Source organism: Mobula hypostoma, chromosome 12, assembly GCF_963921235.1.
Source record: "Mobula hypostoma chromosome 12, sMobHyp1.1, whole genome shotgun sequence".
Lineage (NCBI taxonomy): Eukaryota > Metazoa > Chordata > Chondrichthyes > Myliobatiformes > Myliobatidae > Mobula > Mobula hypostoma.
The window spans coordinates 42,369,266-42,384,840 of NC_086108.1; the positions used below are offsets into that span (position 1 = coordinate 42,369,266).

Below are 15,575 nucleotides of genomic sequence, written 5' to 3' on the forward strand. Positions count from 1 at the left end.
CTCTTTTTGTTGAGTGACTTATTTTTTATGTTAGGAGTAGTTACAAGTAATCTCCTCTTGGACCTTTAGTCCAAAATCATTCAGTTACTGGGTGCCAGAGGTATTCAGGACCATTTCAGGATGTTTTCTCTTTTGATATCTGTACATCATTATGCTGTTTATGGATCCCCAAATCTGGATGTTAATGCAAATACTGTATACCACCCAAATATATTGTTTCCTATTATCAAATGTTAATTATATTTAAAAGATGGCTTTCAAAATAACTTTCTTCTTAAAGTGTAGATGTCAAACCAAAAGCTGTTAATAAGGGGTTTAGGAGCAATAAATTGACAAAGGGCAGGACTTTGCATTACTACTGCAATTCACAAGATAATTATTGTACTTGGAGAAAGCTTGAGCAGTGTGTTCACAAACAAGAATAGTCACTTTTAATTTAATGTCTTTGTTTAATAATTTTATTTTTTGAATTATGGTCTAGGAAAGAAATGGAAAGAGGTATATGTCCATGCCTTAGACTTGTAGCTTTTTTATTCAATTACAGTTGTTATTGGAACAGCTCATTTGGGGATAGTGTGGTTTTCCATCCAGTCAGAAACACTGGTGCTTTCATCATGGCTATATTTATAGAACATGAAATCCAAAGTAATTTTGGCAGTCATTAAGTTACTGAAACCTTCTGGTTTCTCTCTTTGTAGTTTTATCTCAGTTGACTGTTACAGAAACTTTTGGCTTTTTAAAGCCAGAATGAACTATTAAACTTTTCTTAGCCTTCATTGCTAAATGTACAGTGTGTTCTATGTTCAAACTTGGTAATCTGTCCACTTTAATGGAGCTCTGCTTCAATTTATCAGATGCTGTGCTGTCTAATTCTGTCATGCCATCATTTAGTTTGCTAGACAATAGTACTGTGGAATATTTTTTCTTTGAATAAAGCAAATAAAGCATGAGATCTTGGAGATTATTTGGTCTTATTTGGAGAGCATAAATTATGACTGGAATATTCCTAAGAATCTAATTTTAGCTGTGTGTTTCCTTCTGTTATGGATTTAGATGTACTCAAATTTAGATTTACTACTAAGTTTCAATTTAGCACTGCAACATAAATAATAATGTTCATATTCTGCCATACAGAATTGTGCTAATTTGGAGTTTTGCAGGGTCTTTCAAAGAAACAAATAATTAATTACATCGATATTTTCTTGTACACTTCATTTTTCCCCGTAAGGTATTTGTGCTATTATAAACACAATTGTCAAAAATATATATACAAACGTATATCATCAGTACAAGTTGAGGAAAATATAGCCTGAGGAAGAACTAGAGTGTTTCATGTCACTCCAAGGACCTGATGGCAGTAGGGGAAATACTTTGTGGTTGAACTGTGAGATGTGGGTCTTCAGACTCCTGTACCTCCCCAATAAGAAAGCATGACATAGTTGTTGGGGTCCTTAATGCTGCATGTCACTTTCCTCAGACATCGCTTCTTATAAATGTCCTCAACAGTGGGCAGAGTTGTGCTGTAATTGAAGTGGCTAAGTCCACCACTAGCTGGAAGATTTTGCATTCCTATACATTATGAGCTCCCCTACCAGACCATGATGCAACCAATCAGAATACTTTCCATTGTACATCTGTGCTATGCCACATTTCTTCATACTTTTGTGACATCAGTCATGCACTCCAGCCAAAAGCATCTTAGGCACTGCTCTAACAGAAAAATTGTACATCTAAATTTTGTGAATTTCTATTAATCCAAAACAGGATGTTAGGTGCAATAGAAAACATGTTTTATTTTGTTTTCTTAGTAAGTTATTTCTTTTATTAAAACTCATACCTTTGGATATTTTAAAGCATTTTTATAACAGCGATATTATTAGGTAAAACTGAAAACCCTCCTTGATTGCATGCTCTTAGTAATATGCATAAATGATGGATACTTTGAAGTTTTAGTTTTCATACATAAAGGTGGAATATGCAATGTGAAGTAGGACTTCACTCAGGCTGTAATTATTTAAGTGAATTTCCAATTGTTTACACTCATGATTACTGTTCGGCATTTTAATGTACAACAGCATTCTATTTTTAGGAAAATTAGCCATTTATAGTCATTTTCAAAATAGGAAGTGGAATGAGCACTACTTTGGATAACCTAAGTTTGCCCTCATGGAAAATTCCAGTGTCAATTCACTATACTGTTGTCCATTTGGTGCAAAATATAGCTCTCATTTAATTCAGATTGTTATTTGCTATTTTATTTTTGCAAGAGCAAATTTCCACTTAATTAAAGCTGAAGAAATTCCAGGAAGTCAAATTTATGTTTTTTCAGGATGTTGAACAGAAATTAGTGTGACATAATCCAAGCTGGCAAGTCATTGCATCTCCTCGGGAGAGACACGTTATCTTTTGGTTAACGTAAATCTGTCCACTCTCAGAAGGTGATAAAAAGATCTCATGTCACTATTTTGAAGAGCAAAGGGAAAAACCAGAGTCCTGGCCAACATTTATCTCTCAATCATTACCACATAGATTATTTTGCCATTATTACATTGCCGTCTGTGAGAGCTTCCTGTGTGCAGATTTAATGTCAGATTTCCTGTAACTACTTGTAATTCCACTTCAAAAAAAACTTAAATGGTAATAAATATCCTGAGTATGCCATATGTCTTTGAAAGGCACCACTTAAATCTGTCTTCTTTAAAAGGCATGTTCTTGACTGGAATTACTGTGATTTCTCCTGGACAGGTCCTAAATTTCCACTGTCCAAACTTGAATTAATTCAAAATTATTGTCTGTATCCTAACTTTTGCTCAGTTATTTGATCTATTTCCCCACTATTCACACTGGCTCTTGGTCCAGTAATGTCCCAAATGTAAATTTGTGTTGGAAGTCCATCCAAGTCCATGTTTGTAACCTCCCCCAGACCTGCAGTATAACACTTCACAATGTCTGCCAAGTTCTATTTCTGGCCTTTTTATTAAGCCCTTATTTCCTTCATCTAACATTAACAACCATGCATTCTGCTACCCAAGACCCAATTCCTACATCCTTACTCTTCTCAAAACCCTTGAAACCCAACATATGACTATATTATGCGAGTCTATTTCAAATTCAGAATCAGAATCAGGTTTATTATCACCGGCATGTGACATGAAATTTGTTAATTTAGTAGCAGTAGTTCAATGCAATACATAGCAGAGAAAAAAATAAAATAATAATAATAAATAAATAAATTATGTATATTGAATAGATATTTAAAAGTGCAAAAACATATACTAAAAAATTGTATGTGGATCTAATTGTTCAGCATCACTTTAATCAAATTCAATGTTTTTCCTATTACAAATTTCAAGTGTAATTACAAGAGAGTGATGGTGATGTATATTGGACAGGGACAGAAATATCCTTGGTTTTCTCCTTGTGTTTGGCTTTGTACAAAGGTACACATTAAAAGTTCTGCCCTGAATTTCAAATTAGAAATTGTACTTTTGGTATATAAATAATTTTCCAGAAAAACTTGCATTTACTAATTGATACATTAGTAAGATTTTAAGGGATATTTTATTGTTTAACATCTGAACTTGTGCCAGAAGTCTCATGTGTGGAGTTCAGTTTTTCTTTACAATTAGACATAATCGTGATTAAGCTAATGTTTATATAACAGATGAACAGATTTTTTTTAAATGAAGAAGTAAAACAGAAAATTCTGGCTTTAAGAGAAAAAAACAAGGTTCTGGTGTGTTAAATTTTCATATGAGTAAACTTCACAATGAAATGTATTTTGAGCTTCAGAGAAGGGCACATACGATTGGACTAAAAGCTATGTAATTAGAAATAATGAAAGAAGATTGAATGTGATTTTTTAAAAATTGGAGCTGTGAGATACAAGCTGAAGAAACAAAAGTGGAGACCATAGCAATCTGAAAGAGAAACAGTGTCGGAAATGCTCAGACATCCTCTGTGGAGATGGAAATAAAGTTAATGTTTCATGTTAGTGGTCCTTCATGGACAAACCGATACTGTTAAAATTAATGTGAAGTCGTGAGGGCTATTATGCGCCCTAAAAAGCAGATTAACAGCAGTAAACAGGACAACACACATTTGTGCGACGGACAGCATGAGTCAAGTGCTATACAAGTTACTGGACACGGGATTTTATCTGTGCATTCATCTCCCGAATTCATTCACCACCTCCCATTTGTGTAGCTTGCCGACTGATCATCTGCCTTAAACACAAACAACACGAATTCTGCAGATGCTGGAAATTCAAGCAACATACATCAAAGTTGCTGGTGAACGCAGCAGGCCAAGCAGCATCTATAGGAAGTGGCGCAGTCGACGTTTCAGGCCGAGACCCTTCGTCAGGACTAACTGAAGTTAGTATAGAAGTATATCTGCCTTAAACATTTCGTTTGATGAAAAGCTGGCAACCTGAAATATTAATGTTGTTTCTAACGACAAGTGTTGCCTACCCTGATGAGTGTAACCATTTTCTGTTTTAATGTATGATTTAAACATACTGTCCAGCTATCACACACACACCTGCTGGAGGTGGCTCGGACCGAAACGTCGACTGCTTATTCAACCCCATAGATGCTGCCTGACCTGCAGATTTCCTCCAGCATTTTGTGTGTGTTGCTTGGATTTCCAGTATTGTAGTATCTCTTGTGTTTATGATTTATTCTCTCCCAACCATTACACAATCACTGCAAGTTACTCATTATTATGTATAAATTAAGAAAACTGGACCCCACACAGTCTGGAAAAATGGACGTGGTACAAGCTCAGATGTTAAGCAAAAAATGTTGGAAAATGCATTAGATTACGATAAGACTATTTCGAACCGACAAAATGGAAAGACTGATGCAGCGTTGCAAGAAGCAGCACCGCTGAGCGAACAGCGCAGCTCGGAAAAGCGGGGAGCGTCGATTCAAGGGGGTGTCATGGATCCAGTCGGCATCTGATGAGTCAAGGTTCGCTCGGGCGGCCACCCTGATTGGATGCGAGCAGCGCGGGCGCTAGGACAACGGCGCCGCCAACCCCGTGCGAGCTCGAGCGGCAGTCATCGGGTAAGCGGGACGCATCTGGAAGGTTCTTCATCAAAGCTCCGTCTCGCTGCTGCCGTGTCGATCCGCACATTGCCGGGTTTTTTTATTTAGCCACCGCAACATACCGGGCCGAGCCTCGTTTGCGGGGCGGCCGGTGCCCGGTCATCGCCACCCGAACCGGATCAGCCCCTTCGCGACCCGACCGGCCGATCCGCCCTTCCTCCTACCTGTCAAGACTGGCCGCGCTGCCTCGTTGCTGCGGTGACGGGCGCGCAGGCGCACTGCGCGTTTCCTGCCCTGATGCTGGGCCGTGGCTGTTCTCCACCGGCGATGGGGAGAGGAATAACGGTCGGTAAGGAGCGGCGATAAACCGAGGCGAACGAAGGACGCCACTCGCCGGGCTCTCCAGTCAGTTGCCAGTGGACGGGTATGAATTGCAGCAGTTCTTTGAAGTTGTGAGTGCGTTGTGCGAGGGCGATGGTCTCGGTCGCCCAGTGGCCCAGCATGAAGCCAGTCCCTCTTTGTGGGAATCTCATTTATAAACCCCACCCTAAACCCGCCGCCGGATTAAGTTAGCGCGGCGGCGACTTCGTGTGGCCCCCGATCTATCCTGTCGACAGTTCCCAAGCCCCACGTCCCGGGATTTGGGGAGGGCTAATGCCCCTGATGCCCCTTGAAACCGTTAGAGATGCCCTAGTGGGATGGTGGGAGAGAGGCCGTGCGGTCCGTAACCTGCGATCTACGACTGTGGTGAGGAGATCGGTCTTTGTCCCGCCTAGTCACATTAACGAAGACTTGGTCTTTGTTTCAATTTGCAATTATTTATTTGGACCAAAACAAATAAGGATCACGCTGGAAAGTCACACTAAAGTAGCGCTGCTCAATAACTCCCTTACCATCAACCTTTTGCCTCCCAAAATAAATAAACAGGTTAACATTTTAGATTTCGTATTAGCATCGGGGAAATTACTACAATAAAGTAGAAAAATAAAAACAAAAACTGACAATACTGGAAATCTAAAGTAAAAACCACGTCAGGCAGCATTTGTAGGAAGAGAAACAGCTAATGTTTCAGGACTGCTGACCAGAGTATTTCCAGTATTTTTCCATTTTGTGTTGCAACAAGACTCAAGCTCTAACATTTTTGAAAGCAAATGTAGGTAAAGAATTTTAATCAGAAGTGCAGATTATCAGGACCAGTTGGTTCAGGTTGAAAAGAGGGAAGCCATAACCAGCAGAACTAAACTTAGGTTTAATTCTATTGCAGAGTAGTATTTGAACATCTGGAAAAGTTTGAGTTGATCAAAGAAAAATAGTATAGGACTGTATGAAATAACAGAAGGTGCTGGAATTCAGTCAGCAGGCCAGACAGTATCTGCTGAAGAAACAGGTGTTGTTTCAGGTCAGATAGCCTTGATGAGATCCTTTGACCTGGAATGTTAACAGTATTGTTCTTTCCTTAGATGTTGCTGGACCTGCTACGTGTTTCCAACATTCTATTTTTATTTCACATGGTCAGATCTGAGTTGTACCTTACAAATTTCATTGAATATTTTGAGACAGTCACTATCATGGAAATACTGATATTGTCCATGTTGATTTCAGTCATTTCATCTTTGCTTGTGTGCTGTACTTAACAGCACTGTGGGAACACTCTCTATAAGTGGATTTTAGAAGAGATGCTTGCTGAAGGTATACTGGCCAAAATTTGTCAGGTCAATATATCATTACCAACTGCGGGAGCTTTTTATGCCAAATTGGCTCTTGTGCTGACTGTATTAAAAAAACAATAATTTTCAAAGTACAGTACTTAATTGGCTGTAAAATGTTTTGGGGCATTTGGAGTTTGTGGAGGGGATTACTTAGAAAGCATTTTGTTTTTTTAATTGTTGATGGACAAAAGATTGACTATTGATCACAACGTAGAAAAGTGGTATACTTGGATTGGACACATTGAAGTTTGGCTGCAGTGGGAAAGAAGAGAAGTTGAACAGAAGGAGAACTGATTACCTTGAAACAAGGGTTTTTAGATCTTGGAGTTGACACTGAAAGCTTTTTCCCTTGACAGGGAATGGCTGTTCAAAATTGCAGAATAGCATATCACTTGAGAAGAGAAATTTCTTTATTCAGACGTTATATCTGGAGAGGTTAGTAAGCCAGAGGGAGATGTCCAGGTTGATGGGGAGTATTTACAGCATTTTGTTTTTGTTAGATTTCCAGCATTTTTTGCTTATTTGATATTACATTCTTCTTTGTTATCCTGAAGGGAAATGATTTGTGTAGGGTATGCTGCCTTCAGTTTATGCCCACTGTCCTTGGTGAATCTTTGTTAATCAGTGATGGCACATAAACCAGGTCAGAGAATTGCCATCGTACACAATATTGCTTAACTGGAATCAATACATTTCTGCACTCAAGAAAGTACAGAAGGGATCCAACAGGATTTAGTCTGTGATGGAGTGTTTTATTTATGAAGAGACTGGATAAGCTAGGTTTGTTTTCCTCCGAGTTGAGGAGGCAGAGTAGGGTCCTGATAGAGGCATAGATAGAATGGATTGTAAGATACTTTTACCCATAACAGAAGCATCAAAACCTAAAAGATCTAAGATCCTTGACTGGAGTGTGTAGGTATTCAAGAATGATCTCACAGCACTGAAGAATTATCTATGCAAGCACTCAAATCGCTAAGCTATAGAAAGCTATGGACCAAGTACTTGGTAAAAAGCAATTAGTGTAGATGGTAAAGAGTTATTAAACATCAGTAACTGCTCCTGTGCCGCACAGCTTTAAGATTGCATTTTAGCTTGTCAGAAAGTTGTGGGTTGAAAACCCACTATAAAGACCAGAGTAATCCTTCTAACTACCATAAATCAAAGTCTCAGTTTATCCTTAGAGAAGCAGGATTTTTAAGTACCTGTTAATTCAGAATGCAATTAAATTTGTCTGCCTTCCAAGGAAAATTATACCGACCTTCATTACCGTTATTCTCCAGCCCATACAGTGATCATGCAGAACTGGTTGCTCCACTTGTGGTTTAACTGGTGTTTTATCAAAGGATTATCTAGAAAGGGTGCAGAAGAGATTCACAAGGATGTTGCTTGGGTCACAAGGCTAAAGTTATCAGAGGTTGGACTGGGTTTATTTTCCCTGTAGTAAAGGTTGAGAATTGACATTTTAGAGGTGTGTAAAATCATGAGCGACAGAAATGAGATGGATAGCTGGAGTAGGAGTGTCTCAAGCTGGGGTATAGCTTTAGATTGAGGAGGAGCTGATTTAAAGGAGATGTGAGGAGTAAATTTTTCAGAGTGTAGTTAACAAGCATTTTGACAGGCATTTGAATGAGCAAGGTATAGGGGAATATAAAGTGGATGTGGGATTAGTATAGATAAGTATGATAATCTCAGTGTCATCTACAAATCTGTGAATCCACCCACTTTCATTTTCATCCAAAGTATCGCTATGTATCAGAGTTGTACTGCATATGTCTCTGTGTATGCTGTATGATTCTGACTTGTGAATTATTTGTAATTTTCTACCTTGAGGGATGTGGACCTGGAGTTAGTAAGTATACTTATGAATTTGTTAAATATCTCAATTTAACAATTAAGAATGTGGAAGTAAAAGACTAGCTTCAGTGAATGGTGGGGCAAGGTCAGTAGGTAGTATTTGTCTTATTGCTATATTCTATGAATTAATTTTTAAGAAGGCTCCAAAATAAAGCATAGCAGAAAAAATGTGTAAATTTGGAGATAATTGCTAATTCAGGACTTAAAATTAGTTAAGAGAAAGGACACGAATTTGAATTACAAACAAGAGAAAATCTGAAGATGCTGGAAATCCAGCAACACACACAAAATGCTGGAGAAACTCACAGGCCAGGCAGCATCTAGGAAAAGAGTAGATGCTGCCTAGCCTGCTGAGTTCCAGCATTTTGTGTGTGTTGTTTGAATTACAAATGTATGATCGTCAGAATATGATATGGGCTATATCCTTAGGAAAACTGCTGGAAGCTGGATCTTTGATTGTTTTTAATAAGGCGGCACATAGATACTTAATAAGCAAAGGGTAAAAGGTTGTTGTATGTAAAAGGGAATACAAAGTTAGTTTATTATCAAATCTGCCATGATCTCATTAAGTTGTAGAGCAAGCTTGATGGGTCAATTGGCCTATTCCTGCTCTTGACTTCTAAGTCAGCATTCTTTTTAGTGACATTGATTGAGGGACAAATAGTACTTCACTGGACAGGCCATTTGGACTATAATGTGCCAGTGTTGTTGGCAATTTATACTAAATGTCCTCCTCCACTGTATCAATTCCCTTATATTCATGTGTCTATCTAAAAGCCTCTTAAACTCTACCAAACCACTGTTTCCACTACTGCACTACTACCCATTCCAGACACTTGACACTCTTGGCATAAACAACTTGCTCTCACATGGCTTTTAAACTACCCACCCACCCAACTTAAAAGCATGTTCTCTGTTGTTTGACTTTTCTACCCTGGGGGAAAAGATTCTGTCCACCCTATCTATTGCCCTTAATAATTTTTAAAACTTCTATCGGGTCTTTCTTCAGCCTCCAAGCTCTAGGAAGAACAACACAAGTTTGTCCAAAATTTCCTTATAATGCCTACTCTCTAATCCAGGCAGTATCCTGCTGAACCTCTTCTTCATTCTTTCCACAGTCTCCACATCCTTCCAATAATAAGGCAATCAGAACGGCACGCAGTATTCCAAATGTGTTCTGATTAGCTTCATATAGCTGCACCATGACTTCCTTGCTTTTATAATAATCAACCCTACTACGGGGGGCACTGTTGAGAGCATCCTGACTGGCTACATCACTGCCTGTTATGTACGTCCCTTGATCACAGGACTTTGCAGAGAGTAATGCAGACAGCCCAGCGCATCTGTAGTTGTGAACTTCCCATGATTCAGGACATTTACAATAACAGGTGTGTAAAAAGGGCCCATAGGATCACTGGGGACCCGAGTCACCCCAACCATGATCTATTCCAGCTGCTACCATTTGGGAAACAGTACCGTTGCATAAAAGCCAGGACCAACAGGCTCTGGGACAGCTTCTTCCACCAGGCCATCAGACTGATTAACTCGCGCTGATTTGAGTGTATTCTATGTTGCATTGACTGTTCTATTTATTATAAATTACTATGATTGCACATTTAGACAGAGACGTAACGTGAAGACTTTTACTCCTCAAGTCCTCAGCGGGACTTGGGAGTCCTCGTGCAGGATACCTTTAAGATTAACCTCCAGATTGAGTCAGTGGTGAAGAAGGCAAATGCAGTGTTGGCATTCATTTCTAGAGGAATAGAGTATAGGAGCAGGGATGTAATGTTGAGGCTCTGTAAGGCACTGGTAAGACCCCACTTGGAGTACTGTGGGCAGTTTTGGGCTCCTTATTTAAGAAGGGATGTGCTGACGTTGGAGAGGGTTCAGAGAAGATTCACTAGAATGATTCCAGGAATGAGAGGGTTAACATGTAAGGAATGTTTGTCTGCTCTTGGACTGTATTCCTTGGAGTTTAGAAGAATGAGGGGGGACCTCATAAACATTTTGAATGTTGAAAGGCGTGGACAGAGTGGATGTGGCAAAATTGTTTCCCATGGTGGGGGAGTCTAGTACAAGAGGGCATGACTTAAGGATTGAAGGGTGCCCATTCAGAACAGAGATGCGGAGAAATTTTTTTAGCCAGAGGGTGGTGAATCTATGGAATTTGTTGCCACGGGCGGCAGTGGAGGCCAAGTCATTGGGTGTATTTAAGGCAGAGATTAATAGGTATTTGAGTAGCCAGGGCATCAAGGGTTATGGTGAGAAGGCAGGGAAGTGGGACTAAATGGGAGAATGGATCAGCTCATGGTAAAATGGTGGGGCAGACTCAATGGGCTGAATGGCTGACTTCTCCTTTGTCTTATGGTCTTATGTATGTGAAGGATGTAAGAAATAAAATCAATTCAATTCAATAATGAAGGGAATTGTGCCATATACCACCTTTATCACCTTATCTGCTTGCATAGCCACTTTCAATGAACTATGGACCCAAGCCCCAAGATCCTTCTATACCTCAGTGTTGTCACAGAGTATACCATTAATTATAACCTTTCATTTGACCTCTCAAAGTGGAACACCTCACACTTTCCTAGATTACTCTTTCTGCCAAGATCTGTAGGTGATCTATATCCCACTGTATTCTCTGATTGTCTTAAATCACAAACAAGAGAAAGTCTGCAGATGCTGGAAATCCGAGCAATACACACAAAATGCTGGAGGAACTCGGCAGGTCAGGCAGCATCTATGGAAAGGGGTACAGTCAATGAGTTGGCCCGCTGAGTTCCTCCAGCATTTTGTGTGTGTATCACTGATAGTCTTTTACACTATCCACATCTCCACCAATGTCGGTATCAATTACAAACTTCTAATTCATCTACCTACGTGTTCGTTCAAACTTATTGAAATGCACTCAATAATCATTTTATTAGGTACCCCCTGGACCTAGTAAATTGGCCACTGAGTGTGCATTTGTGGTCTTCTGCCCATCCACTACAAGGTTCGATGTGTTGTGTCTTCAGAGATGCTCTTCTGCAACTCACTGCGTGAGTTGAGTCGTTGTCACCTTCCTGTCAGCTTGAATCAGCCTAGCCGTTTTCCTCTGACCTCTCTCATTAATAAGGTGTTTTCACCCACAGAACTGCCACTCATTGGATATTTTTTTATTTTTTTCACCATTCTCTAAATTCTAGAGTGTGTTGGGAGTGAAAATTCCAGGAGATTAGCAGTTTCAAGCCACTCAAGCCACTCCCTCTGGCACCAACAATCATTCCACGGTCAAAGTCACTGAGATCACATTTTTCCCCACTCTGATGTTTGGTCTGAACAACAACTGAACCTCTTGACCATGTCTGCATGCTTTTATGCATTGAGTTGCTGCCGCATGATTGGATATTTGCAATAATAAGCTGCTGTTCCTAATAAAGTGGACACTGAGTGTATATCACAAGCAAGAGGTCCCAGCACCAGTCCTTATGGATCACCACTGACCACAGACCTCCGGCCAGAATAACAGCCTTCCACTTCTGCTTTCTGACTTCTGTGGCCAGTTATGAGTCCAAATTTGCACCTTCGATCCCATGCATCTTTATCTTTTGAATCAACCTACCATGAGGGACCTTATCAAATACTTTACTAAAATCTATACAATAGTGTCCACTGCCTTACCCTCATTAGGCTCCTTTGTCACCTCCTTGAAAATCTGAATCAAATTTGTAAGGCATAACCTGCCTTGCCAAAAGCCAAGCTGACTGTCCATAAGCAGGCATTACTTTTATAGATGCATATAATACATGTAATATTGTTTTCCCTACCATTAACATGAGATTTGCTGGTCAATAATATCTAGGTTATCTCCATTGTTAAATAAAGGCACAACATTTTCTACCGTCCAATCTTCTGGAACATCATCAGTTCCTAGAGAGGAATCAAAAATTATTGTCAAAGCCCCAACAATCTTCTCACTTGCTTCTTTAAATGTTCTGGGTATATGCCATCAAGCACTGGAGACTTAGCAACCTTAAATGTTTTTCTGAAGACCCAGCATTCTCTCCTCCATAACCTCAAAATGTCAAAGCACATTAGCATACCCCACTCTGTTTTCACTGTCTTCCAAATCCTTCAGTAATGCCAATGCAAAGTATTCATTTAGTACCTCAGCTACTTACTCTGTCTCCCTGTTTTATCCTTGAGTGGGCCTACCCAGACTTTATTTATCTCCTTTTTCTTAATGCAAGTTAAAAATGTCTTGGGATTCTCCTTGATCCTGTTTGTGAAGGATATTTCATGGCCCCTTTTTGCCTTCCTAATCACTTGCTTGTGTACTTTCCTGCTATTCTTATATTCTACGTAAGCCCAGTTGGATTTTAGCATCCTAAACCTCATGTGTGTTTCCTTTTCCTTTCTTGTTGAATTTAGAACCTTTCAGATCATCCAAGGATTCCCTGCCTTATCATAGTTGTCCTTACTCCTAATCAGAACATGCCAATCTTGAGCTCTAATCAGCTAGTCTTTAAACAACTCCCACATAATTGAGATGTCCTTGTCCAACAACAGCTGCTTCTAATCAATGCTATTTAGCTATTGTCTCATTTTGAAGTAATTTGCCCTCCCTCAATTTAGTATCTTCCTACAAGATCCAATTACATCCTTACTCATAACATAAGCATAAGAAGTTTTGGTCACTGTTCTCAAAATGTTCTCCTGGCTTGGCTCATTTATCAGAACTATGTCCAATATATTCTCTCCTTTAGTTGGACTTTATACCTACTGTTTGAAGAACCCCTCTTGGATGCACAGATGTCCTGCTCCATCTATGCCTTTTGTATTAAAGAAATTCCAATCAGTACCAGGGAAGTTAGTCTCCCACTATGACAACCCTGTTGTTTCTGTGCCTTCCCATAACCTGTCTACAATTTTGTTCCTCTATCTTTCAGTGGTCATTAAGGGGCCTATTATATAATGCCATCAGAGTGATTGCACCTTTCTTACTTCTGGACTCCACCTCTGTGGATATGTCCTCTAGTATGTTCTCTTTGTGTACTGCTGTGAAATTCTGCTTTATCAGTGGTGCAACCTCTTTTACCACCCTCTGAACAGCAAAACCTTGAACGTTGAGCTGCTATTCCTGTCCATCGTACAACCAGGTCTCTGTAGTGGCAACAACCTTATAATTCCATAATACTTCTAACATTGAAATAAACACATTTCAGCCCATCAGTTCCACCATGTTTATTAGCCTGTCCATTGCTATCCTTCCTTTCAGTTTTCCCCACAATCCTACCACCTGTTGCCCTGCTGTTGTGGTTCCCAATTCCATGCCATTCTAGTTTAAACCCTCCTGAGTAAGAAACCTCCCTGTGGGGATATTGGTTTTCCTTGAGTTCAGATCCAAACAGTCTTGTTTGTATAGATCCCAACTCAACTAAGAAGAGCCCAATGATCCATAAATCTGAAGCACTCATCCTGCCCCAGTTCCTTAAGCACATATTGAACATTATTTCACTTCACTAGCATGTGGCATGGATAGTAATCTTGACATCATAACCCTGGAAATCCTGCTTTTAACTTTACCTATTTTCCTAAAATCCATTTGTAGGATGTTATTACTGTTTATACAGATTGATATCTGTAGTGGCAAAACTAATCCAAAATCAAATCAAAACATTTGCCATTTGCCTGCGATCGTACAGAGTTGCATGACACCCCACAGGTCCTGTGATTGCTCCAAAAGTTGAACCCTTTAATCGATCTTTTATTAACAATTAGTAATCATACAATTAAGCATTATTGAATGTTATTTCAGCAGTCAGCAAAAGATATGACCTCTGCCAATCCCAAACTGCAACGAAATAAGCAAGAATACATAACTTATTCCCTTCACTTTTACTACGGCCCCATTCGTGTGACTGATTACCATAATAAACATAGTAAATGCGCAACACAGAATGCAAAGCAGATAGAGAACAGATACATGGCTTCTACATATCTGTATGGATCACAACCTCTTGTTGCTCACTCTCTCCTCACCAAATGTCCTGTACACACTACAACACAATGTTGAAGTATTGATTGCAGCCACAGAAATATGTATCTGTGCCCCATACTATCAAGTCCCTTATCCCTACTGCTCTGCCTGACTTCACCCTTCCCTTGTTTGCCTCAGAGCCAGGCGCAGTGCACTGACCCAGCTACTGCTGCTGCCCTCTGAAAGGTCATTCCCCTACTCCCTCACCCAGCAGTGTAAAATGAGGTTTACTTGTTACTAGGCCAAATGGCCAAAGATGAACCTTGCATGTGCTGCCTACTTACCTTACTACTTCTGGTGGTTACTCATTTATTTGTAACCTGCATCTTAGTTGTCACTACTTCACTAAAACTCATCAGCATGATAGATGATCCTGAGTAAATCCAACTGCATCTTTGGTTCCTTGATCCAGTCTGACAGGAGGTACAAATGGATGCACTTTCTACAGATGTGGTCATCAGTGAGATCATGAGGTTCCTTGACTTCTACGTCTTGCAGAAGAAACATTCCATTGCCCTGGCTACCATTTTGTCTACAATTCAAAGATCACAGATTAACATAGTTTTTACTTAGTCCTCACCTGTGCTTTGTTGTCAAAGCTCCTTGAGCCAAATGTTCAGCTCCCCACATCTACACTGGGCCACACTCCCAAAGACCACTCCAAGAAAAATATTGTTTATGTATGCTAAGAGCCTACTAAATTATTTACTATATCCTTTGAAGTCTTTTAATCCACTTGGGAAGGCAGATAGAGAGCCACAGTTTAATTTTTTTTTCTGAAAGATGGTACCTCAAACTGTTCAACTGTCTCAACAGGAAACCTGAGTGCCAGCCTTAATATGTGCTCTGGTTTCTGACTGAGAAGGATTTATCGGCATACATACCAGTCTGTTGATATTGGTGCATGAATCCAGAGCTGAAGTGTGGGGGTAG

At 39.8% G+C, this 15,575-nt stretch overlaps 1 protein-coding gene across 1 annotated transcript in view; it reads left to right on the forward strand.

The window, feature by feature from the left end:
* The first annotated feature begins 4,930 nt into the window (after positions 1–4,930).
* The window catches only part of wdr47a (WD repeat domain 47a), a 57,700-nt gene continuing 47,055 nt past the window's right edge, over positions 4,931–15,575 (forward strand). Inside the window, exon 1 of the mRNA XM_063063906.1 lies at positions 4,931–5,475. The gene's annotated coding sequence lies outside the window, so the exon portion shown is untranslated. The remainder of the gene's footprint in view (positions 5,476–15,575) is intronic.